The 11,700-nt window shown below is 45.3% G+C and overlaps 1 long non-coding RNA gene across 4 annotated transcripts in view; it reads left to right on the top strand.

Moving 5' to 3' along the window:
* LOC117151917 overlaps positions 1-11,449 on the top strand; it is a 15,771-nt gene extending 4,322 nt beyond the window's left edge. For all 4 annotated transcript variants that reach the window (XR_004462086.1, XR_004462085.1, XR_004462087.1 and 1 more), the window contains 4 exons: positions 6,460-6,620; positions 9,529-9,711; positions 10,197-10,565; positions 10,669-11,449. This is a non-coding gene — a long non-coding RNA (uncharacterized LOC117151917). The remainder of the gene's footprint in view (positions 1-6,459; positions 6,621-9,528; positions 9,712-10,196; positions 10,566-10,668) is intronic.
* Positions 11,450-11,700: the final 251 nt, after the last annotated feature.

The following is an 11,700-nucleotide window of genomic DNA, read 5'->3' as shown; positions in this document are numbered from 1 at the left end:
GGCGGTCGCACAGGATCCGCCAATGGTGAGTGACTTTGTGTCTCCGTTGCAAGTGTGAACCGGGCATAAGCAGGCAATCTTACAGAGAAATCGCGCGCGACTGTGCACGCCAATGTTGCGATACGCCCGACTCTTCTCGCTCGTGAGCCCTGGCTCCCCAGGGTGGAGTCCAAAGGCTCGCCGGTGTATTAATAACGTCGCCCTGATTTATCGCGACGCGAGGGTTTCACTCGGTCATGAGCTCGCGAAAGTGTTTTAAACGCCGGTATCGTGGCTAACTGGTAAATGGATTAATTGAATTGAAAGAGGAAGTTGGATTTATGGATGTATATCGGAGGCCAGTGGGTTTGAAGATGATGAAACGGTAGAATTTTGGTATCGTAAAGCATCTGACTGAAAGATGGTAGTGATATATAGTATGGTAGCAGGATACACGTGCGAGGATATACCTATTTTTCTTGCAAGAGTAGCGGCACGAGAGAAGGCGAATTCGTACTCCTTTGAAGATGCTCTTAAACGTTTCACAGATTCCAACTCTGTCAAACAAGTCCCTCCTTCCTTGCTCGTATGCGCCAACGTACGAAAGGTTCGTTTGTTTCCACTTGCTTCGCAGAATCTCTTTATACAGTCTAACGATCCCGTACGTGAAACAGGGTTGTTACACATACGAGAGAAGTCTAACTGGTACGTACATCCCGAAGAAGGCTACGAGTCGGAGCAGCGATAAAACCTTCTCGAAACGCTTCGGATAATTGTTACGAGAAGGTAGGAATCGGAGGAGCCGCATCCGTTATTCGGCGTGCACTGGTGAAATGTAAAAAAAACGCGCAGAGAAATAAAAACGAAGATGCGTTGGAATTAAAAGACCGTTGTTTATCCGAGTCTTCCATTGAGTTACTTCGCCATTAAACAGATTAAGGGGCCACAATCAAGGAGAAAGCACTTGTCGTCGAAAAAAACACCTAAATCAATGATATCTCGACGGCCTGAAATCGTAAGGTACGCGGGTCTGGCATCCCGCCCACAGTTCAGGCTCCGCTCTGTTCACGTCCGTTCCTCCCAAACATAGCAAAATGGAGAAACGTGTTGTCTCGACGTCAAATCGTAGCACGCGGCGAACACCGTGCCTCCCCCGGGCCGTCCATTCCTCGATCTCTGGAATAATATTCCCAACGTTTTTTTACGGGCCACGTATTCAAGACAAGAGGAAGGAAGAAAGGGACCACGGGCAGAACGAGGAGAAGAACAGTGGAAGACGGTGGAGGCGCTCCACCACGGAGAATTGAAAATGATGATTGGCGGTAAGCGGGCTGCCAACAGTGATGGAGGAGCAGTAGAGAGGTGGTCAGCTACGAGAAACGGACAGAGAACGGGATAAAGAGAAGGAGATAGAAAGAGGCGATGGGGTACTAAATAAGAAAGCGATGAGGGGGAGGTGGAAGCCGGAGGAGGACATCCAACCTAACCGGAGGGGAAGAGAGACCACTTGGAAGGAAAAAGAGTCAGGAGCGCGCGAATTAAGTCGATCGCAGTGCGTGGAACCACATCCTTCGCGCCCGCTACCTTCGAGGATATCGCTTTTCTTTCGTCCTTTCCCTCCTCGCCCTGTTTCGGCCGCCTCCCTCTCTGTCCCACCTTTTAACGTTGTTCGAAGCGCGTACCTCTTCTTTATTATCGGCATCAAGCATCGTCTTTTGTTTTATAATAACCGGCGTTGCTGCGGTCGCGCCGCTCTCGTAGCTCCTTTTGCAATGCCGGAGGAGCAGCTCTCCAACTACTGCAAAGAGCAGAGTGGAGAGACGCGGGACGCGGAACGAGAGAACGAACGAAAGGAGAGGGGTATCGCGATAAATTGCCAATGCCTCGTAACGCTGACTTCACGCGCTCTTGAACACGCACTTTGGGTATTGTCACTGAAAAGCCGCGTCCCCGTCCACGGGACTATTCTTGTGATTAACCGCAAGGCGAATTATTTCTATCGAAATCGCTCCAACGGGAAAAATCGGTCGAAAAGGGAACAATGTTTCGAGACAAAGATCGGTCGTGCGAATCGTCGTAAGGAATATTTCGTAAAAGGAAACCGTGACGACAGCTGGCATCAGTCGCCGAACTTGCGATATTAGACGTAGCCGACGCAAACACGGAGTAATCCCTCGAGCAGCAGGGTGCATCCGGAAGTATTTAAACTCAAGTCGCTGACATTGCGCTCGAAGCTGTTCATCTCGCACCCTTATATTAAATATTCTCCATTGCATCCCGGGCAGGCGATGACCACAGAAATATATATGTACTCTCTCTCTTCTCTTTTTTCTCGTTTTCCATCTTCGTTCTTTTTTTATTCTTTTTGGACTGGAAGACGAGATCGAGCGGACGGATAAGGCTGTGACACGCAGCGACGCGCAGGGCGCCCTTAATCCGGCAATAAAAACCTCGGCTCACGTATATTATTTTATTTAGTTTCCCAAACTGCCACGACTTAAACGCATCCATAATTACCGGCGACTACGTGAACCGCTTAACTTATCGCGCGTTTCGACCGACTCTCTCGACCCTCTGTGCACCGCTGTACGATCGTCGATGGTCGTGTGTGCGTGCACGCCAACATGTATCGTCGATCGTACGTACGAACGTAATTTATGCGTGCGTGGATTTTAACTCCCACGCCATGAAGGCATACCACGAGATTGTTCGTGCCCACGATTGCGCGTATACCTGTCCGACCCGTAAGAATTATCCGTGTCCATTTGCGTCTGGCTCCCGATACGCCCAGCCCGAATTCGGCTCAATGGAGTCGTTATCTATCGGGAACAAGGTGTTGAGAATTCGGATGGTCGCGATATTTCCCTCGTAATTTCCTAGAATCGGATATTAGGATTTTTATGCGACCAGCTCTTCTCTAGCGTCCGTTTCGATCGCTCGATGAACCATGTTAATAAATATATATTATTCTTAAAAGCATGCAGTACGTTGAAAGAAAATTGTTGGAATCGAAGATTAGATATGCGTAAAATCTTAGTGCAGCAAGTTAGGTTTAAGTTACGTTTTATTAGAAAGATTTATACGCTTTGTTCGTGGATACTGATCGTAAAATTGAAGAGGCAAAAATCATTTACGTTCTCCAGGTTCTATAATGGCAAAACGTTCAGATACATTAACATCAAACATCAAGTGAATTGGCAGTAAGCATTTCATACTTCATACGTGTAATGAAAGTTTAGTTACGATGTAACAGATTGTCTATGCAAACGCATAACCTGTGAAACGATTTAACTGATAAAATTCGCAAAGCAAGGGAAAATTAAAAATTTGTACCTAGAAATACATATTTTTCTATATAAACTTCTTTAACGTGATTTTCAACTAATATTCTTTATTGTGATATTATAATGTACTTTCAATTTTCTCACGGACCGTAAGATTGCAAGAACAAATTCTTCGGTCTGTTCAGTAGAATTCTTCCAACTTGTCTCAATTTCTAACCGCGTCTCGCGCTGTGAAAGCACTTTGAGAGCTCGCGTTAAATTAACGCCGGTCATAAATAATATGCGTATATATCGATATGTATGTAAATTAGTCGCAATTTTACGTTCGTGTTCGTTGTCTTTTCGAGGTTCGTTCCTCGCCGACTCGAAAGCGAGTTAGTCCCCCTTCGGATGGCATTACTTTCTCTTACTTAGTACCAAGAGAAATAAAACGCATCCCTTATACTTAACTACCGTATAATGGCTTGCAGTCGCCTAGGTAGCAGTCGCGAATCATTGTATCCAAAGCAGAAGCAGCAGCAGCCAGTTCCTTTGGTCTCTGGTCGACGAAGGGAAACACGAGAGGGGAACGGCATAACAAGTGAAGCGCGCGATCAAGAATAATGTGAAAACGGACAGCGCGCGCGGACAAAACAACGAAAAGGAGGAGAACAATGAACGATGCTCGCGCTCGCTCCACGTAGACCCGGCAATTTCGTCGAATTGCAAGCGATTACCGTCGCACGGCAGCTCGAATTTTCCGTTTGTTTGAGTTACGGAGTTGTGCAAGGCCGCGAAATGCTTCGAGGTTCGACGAAACAGACCCACGGCCAGCAACACACCAGAAACATCAGAAGACTCTCTCTCTCTCTCTCTGTTTGTCTGTCTGTCTCGTCTAGAGAATAGCCATAGTTGGAAAAGGGGAGCGAGTTGCACGACGAACAGTTTGAACAACGAGCGCAACGAAGAGGTACAACAAGAAGAAATTAGAGGTCTCGAAGAAGAAACGAGAACGGACAAACGGGAAAGAGATACGGGAAAAGAACCCACACGGTTTACCTGCGCGTATTACCGGTCCGGTAATATGCCCAATGGCCACCGATTAACACTCAAATGAACTGCGGGAAACACCAGAGTCTCTTGCCCTTTCGAGAGAACCTAGTTTGCTCTTTACCGGACTCTTTGTTCGAAACGTTTCTGAATCTTCGTTTGCCTCTCTGTCTGTTTGTCTGTACGTACCACTGCTAGACAATGGTACTGGCTATTCCACGCCACGATTTTTCCGGCTGCCGAATAAAGAAGGAGCAGCCGAGGGAGATAGAGGGGAGATCGGAGAAAGAGAACTCGCGCGCGCGTCTCCAGCAGCAGACCCGCTAGAAAGAGGATAATTCCCTGTAAGTGGATAATGCCTCGACGGTGCTCCTTGCCTACGCACCCAAGATCGTACTCCAACCTCCTGCTTCCTCCTCGTTCTCGATCCTCCTTTCCTACCGTCGTTTCGCATGGTAGTTTTGTGGCTGGTGGTTGAAGGCTTTGTAGTTTGGAGCCCGGTAGTCTCCGTCGCTCCTTCTATCGTTTCTATCTACGCGGTTCTATCTCCGTCTTTCTGCAGGATCTTATTGTACAACTCGCTTTCAAAGTTCCACTCGTTGCACCCGGACGCGCCACCACCGTGGAATTCGCGTTTTTCCTTCTTCGTCGCTTTCTCCCACCTCCTGTCCTCTCCCTTCGCTCCTCTTCACCTTCCTTCCCTCCCCCATCGCTGGCTCTAGGGTTTTATCGCGCGAGATACCCTCACTGCCGTTTGCGGTTCATCCTCCAATTATCCCTAATACAGAGAATACCGTGGAGCGTTATTATTACTCCCGGCTATTCCCGATTGTTGCTCTTTCCTCGAGATTTTCGTTTGTGCCGCGTTGTACGTGCAGTCTAAACTCGGACGAACAGACGGATGGTAATTGGCCTGATTCTTCCAGCCGAAAATCCATCAGCATATTCAAAGTGTTTCGTTGCTTAATATTCTGAGGTATTCAAACATTTCCAGAGAAACAAGGTTCGATCGAAGAAACAAGACAATCGATGGCTATAATTGTAAAATTGTTGGTATTTTAGATTTAAAAGTTTAACCCTTATGAAAGCGAGCAAAATTTTGCTGTTATTCGATAGGCGTATACGTAAATTCGGAGCTTTGATATTTAAAACTTTCACGGAAATTCTCACACAAAAATGGCGAAAGAAATGTGGATCCAGAGAAATTATTTTCATTTTCCGGCGCGAGGTCGTGTTATCGCAAAAGTTTGCACGCTCTGTGATATCTTTTCTCCAGAAATGAAAGCGGTATGTACTCAAAGAGAGGAAAAATATGTACCGAATAGGTTGTTCGAGGTCGTGGATAATTGTCGTATTTCGAGTCGGGCATTGGAGTACGTGCAAACTGTCGACGGTACATCCCTTACGGTTAAACGAACGAAAGAACGTGGTAATACTGTTCGTCGTTAAATCCATGGCGTGGCCTAACGTAGCGTTTCGCATGGCTACAGTGTCTGAAAGGCAAAGAACAGACGGTCAAACGATACACCGCCCTGAAATCTACATTTATCCTCTGAATTTTATAGGCTGCCGTCAGAGCGATTCCGTTGTTCTCGGCACCGAGAGCTTCTCTCTTTGATGGTCTTTCCTGCAACAGCTAAATGCTCGACGCGGCGTGAACGAATCATCCACCGTGCAACTTTTTGCCCGTCGATCGCAATGACTTTTACGACGGTCAAGTCCCTGGGATGGTTCTTACGATCATAAACGTGTCAGCTGTTAACTTTCGATCGGTATGCTATCGCGCGAAGCGATGATAGCGTTAGGAAGCTCGCAACCGAATATCCTATCCGCGCAATGCCTAGCGGAGGAACGATTGATGCGCGTCATTTCGAACGAGAATCCGCAAAGTTGCCGCGTACTTTAACAGTCACGCGTGAATCTCGCGGTTAGACGACCCTCGAGTCGGTATTTCAGTAGAAATGCAGATTCCTTTCTCTTCGCCAGGTTTCTCGAGTATAATCGCGAAGACGATGCGCGTAAGATCGTAAAAGATCATCGTGCGAACAGAATACGATGGTCTGTCGAGAATTTTAGCTAGAAACGAACGATCTAGGAAAAGGAGTAACGAGTATCGAGTTTCCACGAAGAATGACGAAACAAGGAAGTAAATTTTACGCTCGTCTAGGTTTCCCGCGCGACCAAACGACGAACGATGGAACACACAGAGAAGCGAGGAGAAGGAAGTGAGCGCAGAACGATCCAGAGCAACGGAACCAGTAGAAATCTCTCGCTACCTTTTCCAGACCTCCAGCGGCGCAGCGATCGAAAACGATCGAATAGACCAAGGTATTCCGTGTAAAGCGTTCGTCAGGCCAATCGTATAGCGGTGAGAACGAGTTCGCTCGCGTTTCATCGAATGTTCCCATGGATGCCGTGGTTCGTGATGCCGGAAAAATCCATAACGTCAGCCACTAGTAGGCAAAGCACAATCCTATTGGCTCTCTTCCCGTTGCTCGACACACTGCGAGAGAGCTGATAGCGTCCAAGCTGACGAGTCCATAAGCCAAGTTTTCGAGGTGCATCTTGAGACTGCTGCGCGTTCCTGTATCGTGTATACCACGTTGGTCGCGTACAAGTATATATAAGTATTTCCACGTACGGGGATGACTCGGTAGACGACCAGCGGACAGGGATCAGCGAAGACCTCGGCCGAGCACAGTTTTGTTATGAGGATCGTATAATATTCCAGTCAGACTCGCGGCTGTACAACGGGCATCGGCATCCGCGAGCTGAATGACAATTCGGCGGATCCGAAGCGCTGGGTAATTGCCAGCTTAGCCAATCATTATAACGTGTATGGTGGATATGCTACGGGTTGACAGGCCTCGAATAACCGACAGTTAACGGACGGTTGACATTCGTGATTTACGTGAATGCGCCATAAATCTGGCTAGCTCTGAAACCTAGACCCCTTGCGCTCGTGCCTTTTTAACATGCTGCGGCCGATTCGTTCTAAAGCTTCGGCTACCTTATTTGGAGGATTTGTCTACCGCTTCGTAGATCAGCCGTCGATAAATGTGTTCATAGTTGATACCAGCCATGGCTATTGTATGAAAACTTATGTGTCTAGTATATGATGTAACAATTTGACGACTGACGCAGTTAAATTTGATTGCATATCACGAATTGGTATATCAGATATACGAAAAGTTCTTCAGACATTTATTTATCCTTTACAAGAATCAACTCTGTCTCGACTTCCATGCGTCTTAATGTACGATGTTTGGCGATTAATTTTTATGCCTTTCTCTTTGCAGTTTCGTATCGATTGGAAACACAATAGATCGTGGATGACCGACTTAGTCAGATTCACAGCGATCCTCGATTTATTACAAAGCGAACTACTACGATGCGAAGTTATTATGGAAAACGTATCCATATTAGAAATCGAATTAAATGGCTTCTCTTGCCAAGGAGAAGTAAACGATCGCGACGATATTCCTCGAGGTGAATCGGAATACGATAAATTATTGCAAATAATAATGTCATCGCGTACCGTGGAAGGTGCTCGTTAAACAGAAGGCAGTACAATCGTGCTGCTAATGACCGGAGCAGGAGAGTTGTTTCTTAGTATAACAACGCCAGCGACCGTAGATACTTCGTCACGCGTAGAGGATGTACGAGTCCCAGCGAATCATTAGTAAGGTATCCGCCTTGAAGGCTGGTACTTTCCTTTTAGCCAGATGCTTTTGTAGATTTTAATCCGCAGATCGTCCGTACGTTGCCACCCAAATGAGATCCTTTATTTCCTCTTAGCTCAATAAACACGATATCTCACTGCAATGTTTATTCGATTAAACCGCGGGAACCATGTGATTTCGTAATTCTGCGATCGTCGATATTGACGCAAGCACACGTATTTCTCCTGTGATTTGGTAATATTTACGTTCAAGTTGGTAGTTCATTGTCCCTTGAATATTGTTTTTTTTCTTTTAGTTCATTAAAAATTTATCGAAGACGATCTTTAAAATTCACCTAATGGCCAGGAGATATGTTCCAGCTCGAGAAAAGAAACAATGAGTGGAAATCACGAATTGGAATTTACGTCACATAGTTTTGAAGTTGGTGTGCCGGCTATTTTTACGTGCTACGCGAAGAATGAATAATAAACCGCGTATCCGCGTTTTAACTTCTGAACTGGAGAACAACATAACTGTTCAGGTTGCGTGGGTTATTCGTAGTATAAATGGATATTGACAAAACCATCTAATTAGACTTGTAGCGAATATACCCAAGTGAAAGGTTCGTAGGCGTGGCAGGAAGTGCACAATGGATGGGAAACATGATAGCACACATTAAATATATATGACCGCGAAAACCTGAGGCTAAGAAAGTTACTATACCGCAAAAGGTTAATTACTACGCAAAGTATTATTATTCTTACTACTAGTAATGCACTTTGATCGCGGACCATGATATTTCCTTTACGTTGCCGAATCAAACCTCTTCCATCGAAATCGCGATATACATAAATCAATTCCTGCCCGATGGAGGCCGAATCACCGCTGTCACGAGCATTATTTCATATATATTACGTTTTATTAAGCAAAGAATGAAAAAGTCTTTGCAATACCGGAAGGCAAGCAACGGATAAACCTAACTATATGCAAAACACTTTTTACCTCTACGTGATAATTACATGAATTTACAAAAATAAGGTCGCTCACATGGTTCAGATAGCCGTTGAGAAATATTTGCATATTTCTCTAACGAAGGGTTTCCTTATCAGGCTTTATTCATTTCACTTTCATGGCTACTTTCATAGTTATATAAAAATACTACCGTGTAAATGATACGAAATTTAACATACTAAGATCTGATAGATTATCTAAATAAATATAATAATATGCAAACGCTTTTCGTAGCTACTGTAAATGTAGCCTAGAAAATAATAGACGTGTCTTCACCGCCCGTTAAGTAACACGTATTGATTATTTAATTTTACCTTATACTATTAGAGTTTAACACTACTCAAGATATCGTCGGTTATTTTAGTTTTATTTGCCACCACTGAACGCGTGTACGTCGAAGCACGGCGCATTATGTAAATTATTTGTGATGGAGTACACGGTTCGCGGGTTCGTTAGTTAGAGAAAATTATTGCGACCGGCAAAAAGGATCGCGAAGAAGGATCGAACGTATTAATGCGTTCAAGGAAGGTATGGCCATGTAATGTTTCGAGTTTCTGTTTCAGGAACCGTACGACGTTTCGCGGAACACAACGGCTCGTAAGCGGCCGTCGTGCAGGCGTTAAAGATCTGATGCCCACTAATGACGAAGTCTTGTGTTCACGTGTTGACACTAACTGATCACGAAAAGGAGGACGAAGAAGTGTCAATGATTGCTTCGCTGTGTCATCCTGTCCGTTTGATAAATGGTCAGAACTCTAGTAATATAATACATATTTCAGTACGGAGCATGTGTTTGGTATTTTTTCAAATTCCACCGATTGAATATCCTTTTCGCGGCCATTATCACCATATATTTCCTGGCCATAATAAATCGTACAGAATACGTTCATTACGACCGCTATCGCCTAGATATCGCTGGTAGATCTCCAACATTCTAATTCAATTAGATTCGAGTTTTACATTTGATCCACCATGTCACGTTTTCTTATCAACTTCTTTCTGAATAAAAATGTCATAGTCGCAGACCGATTTCGTCTCGTTATTGATTTAGAAATACAAAAGTTCTAGAGAAAATTAACGTCATCGACAAAACGATCAGAGACTTATCGATGATTCGCGAATCCCGCCTAAACAGCTTCTCGCGACTTTTCATTTCTTGTAACAGATATAAATATAAGAGTACATAATAGGAAGACGAAAGAGGCAACGAGCTAATAAAACGCACTATTAGGCTGGAAATATCGGAGAGAATAGGGTACCGAGAAATCAAGCGTCCGATAGAAGAATCTCCGGACGGATCCGAACAAGGGCTGGTCGTGCAGGCGTTAAGGATCCGATGACGCTAATGACGAGGCCATGTGTCCGCATATTGACGCTAACTGGACTGACCGCGAAGAAGGAAAGCAAGAAGGATACGAAAGAAGAAGCAGAAGAAGAGAAGAAAGATAAAAGGGGAAGAGGTGGCGATGGTTTGCAGTACCACGAGTAGAGTAGAAGACCGGTGTGCACGGAGGTAACGGAGGTAACAAACGTCTCCTCGAGGCCTCGAGTGTGGTAGAAAGGCGGAGGAGGGAGGGCCGCGGCAAAGGGTTCTTCCGAGGTGAGGAGGCCGTTTTTGAGCCGCGGAGATGATTTACCTTACAACTAACAATATCCCTCCTTACGGCCCTGGCGGATTTATTAGTTCTCTCTCTTTCCTTTAGAGTTAGTCCGCAGAGGTGAGAGGCAGATCGTCTCGCGAGAAGGACCGCGCTCGAGGGAGAAGGAAGATGAGAAAGCCCCAGGCTCGAGCCCAGCACCTCATTACCCGATAATTTACTACGCGAGTAATTAACTGGGCACACAAACGGTGCCACGTTATATACACCCTGCGCGCATATATACGCCTCGACGACTCTTCCCTGGCTCTTTTCGATTCTGCAGGCTCATATATTACCGGTGTCGCGTCCTCCTGCCGATCTATTTATCCATTCGTCTGTACGTGATGAACCTTCGACGTGCGAGTGCACGTAGGTATTTCCAAAGACCAGTCTGACGATAATCGCTTAAACGATAGAAAATGAGACGACAGAGACGGAACCGTGTGCGGAACATCGCCACGGAATCGTACGCAGTTCGGTGCACCGTGTTTCTTTCGTTCGCACGGTTATAAATGCGACGCGATATTCCTCGTTCGCGCCTAACGTGTTGTATGCTTACAAAGCACCGGCAAACGAGTGTATATATCGGGGGATATCGTATGTTACGAAAGAAAGTATCAATCGAATCCTCGTTACGTGTGGTACACGCTTGTTTCATGATCTATACGCTGTGTTAGCCATTCTTCTGTATTTGTACTTTTTAACGCAACGTTACAGGCAGGTACACTTAGTCCGATATTACCTAACAATGTCTCTCTGAATCTCGTGAGAAGCTTTAACATTTATCTGGGAATTTACGACCATTTACCTTACCTGCTTGTCATAAATAAGTTTGTGCAAGTCATCCGGTTTTGGAGAAATTGAACAGCGTACCGAACCACCCCGGGGGTAGTTATTTTATTCTTGGGAATTGATCCGAGCAATGAAATGAAAAAAAAAAGAAGATCTTGCTGTCGAAAGAATAGGACGAAATACGTACTTAGACCGCAGTTCCCCTAAACGCATTTCTCGATGCTTTAGTTTCGCAAATATGGATCCGGTGGACACTAAGAATATATAGTATTTTGAGCTCGTCATTAGCATCAGATCTACGGC

The sequence above is a fragment of the Bombus impatiens genome, unplaced genomic scaffold, assembly GCF_000188095.3.
Source record: "Bombus impatiens unplaced genomic scaffold, BIMP_2.2 scf_0033, whole genome shotgun sequence".
NCBI lineage: Eukaryota > Metazoa > Arthropoda > Insecta > Hymenoptera > Apidae > Bombus > Bombus impatiens.
Note: the sequence above shows the minus strand (reverse complement) of the source record. Positions and strands in the feature narration are given on the sequence as shown.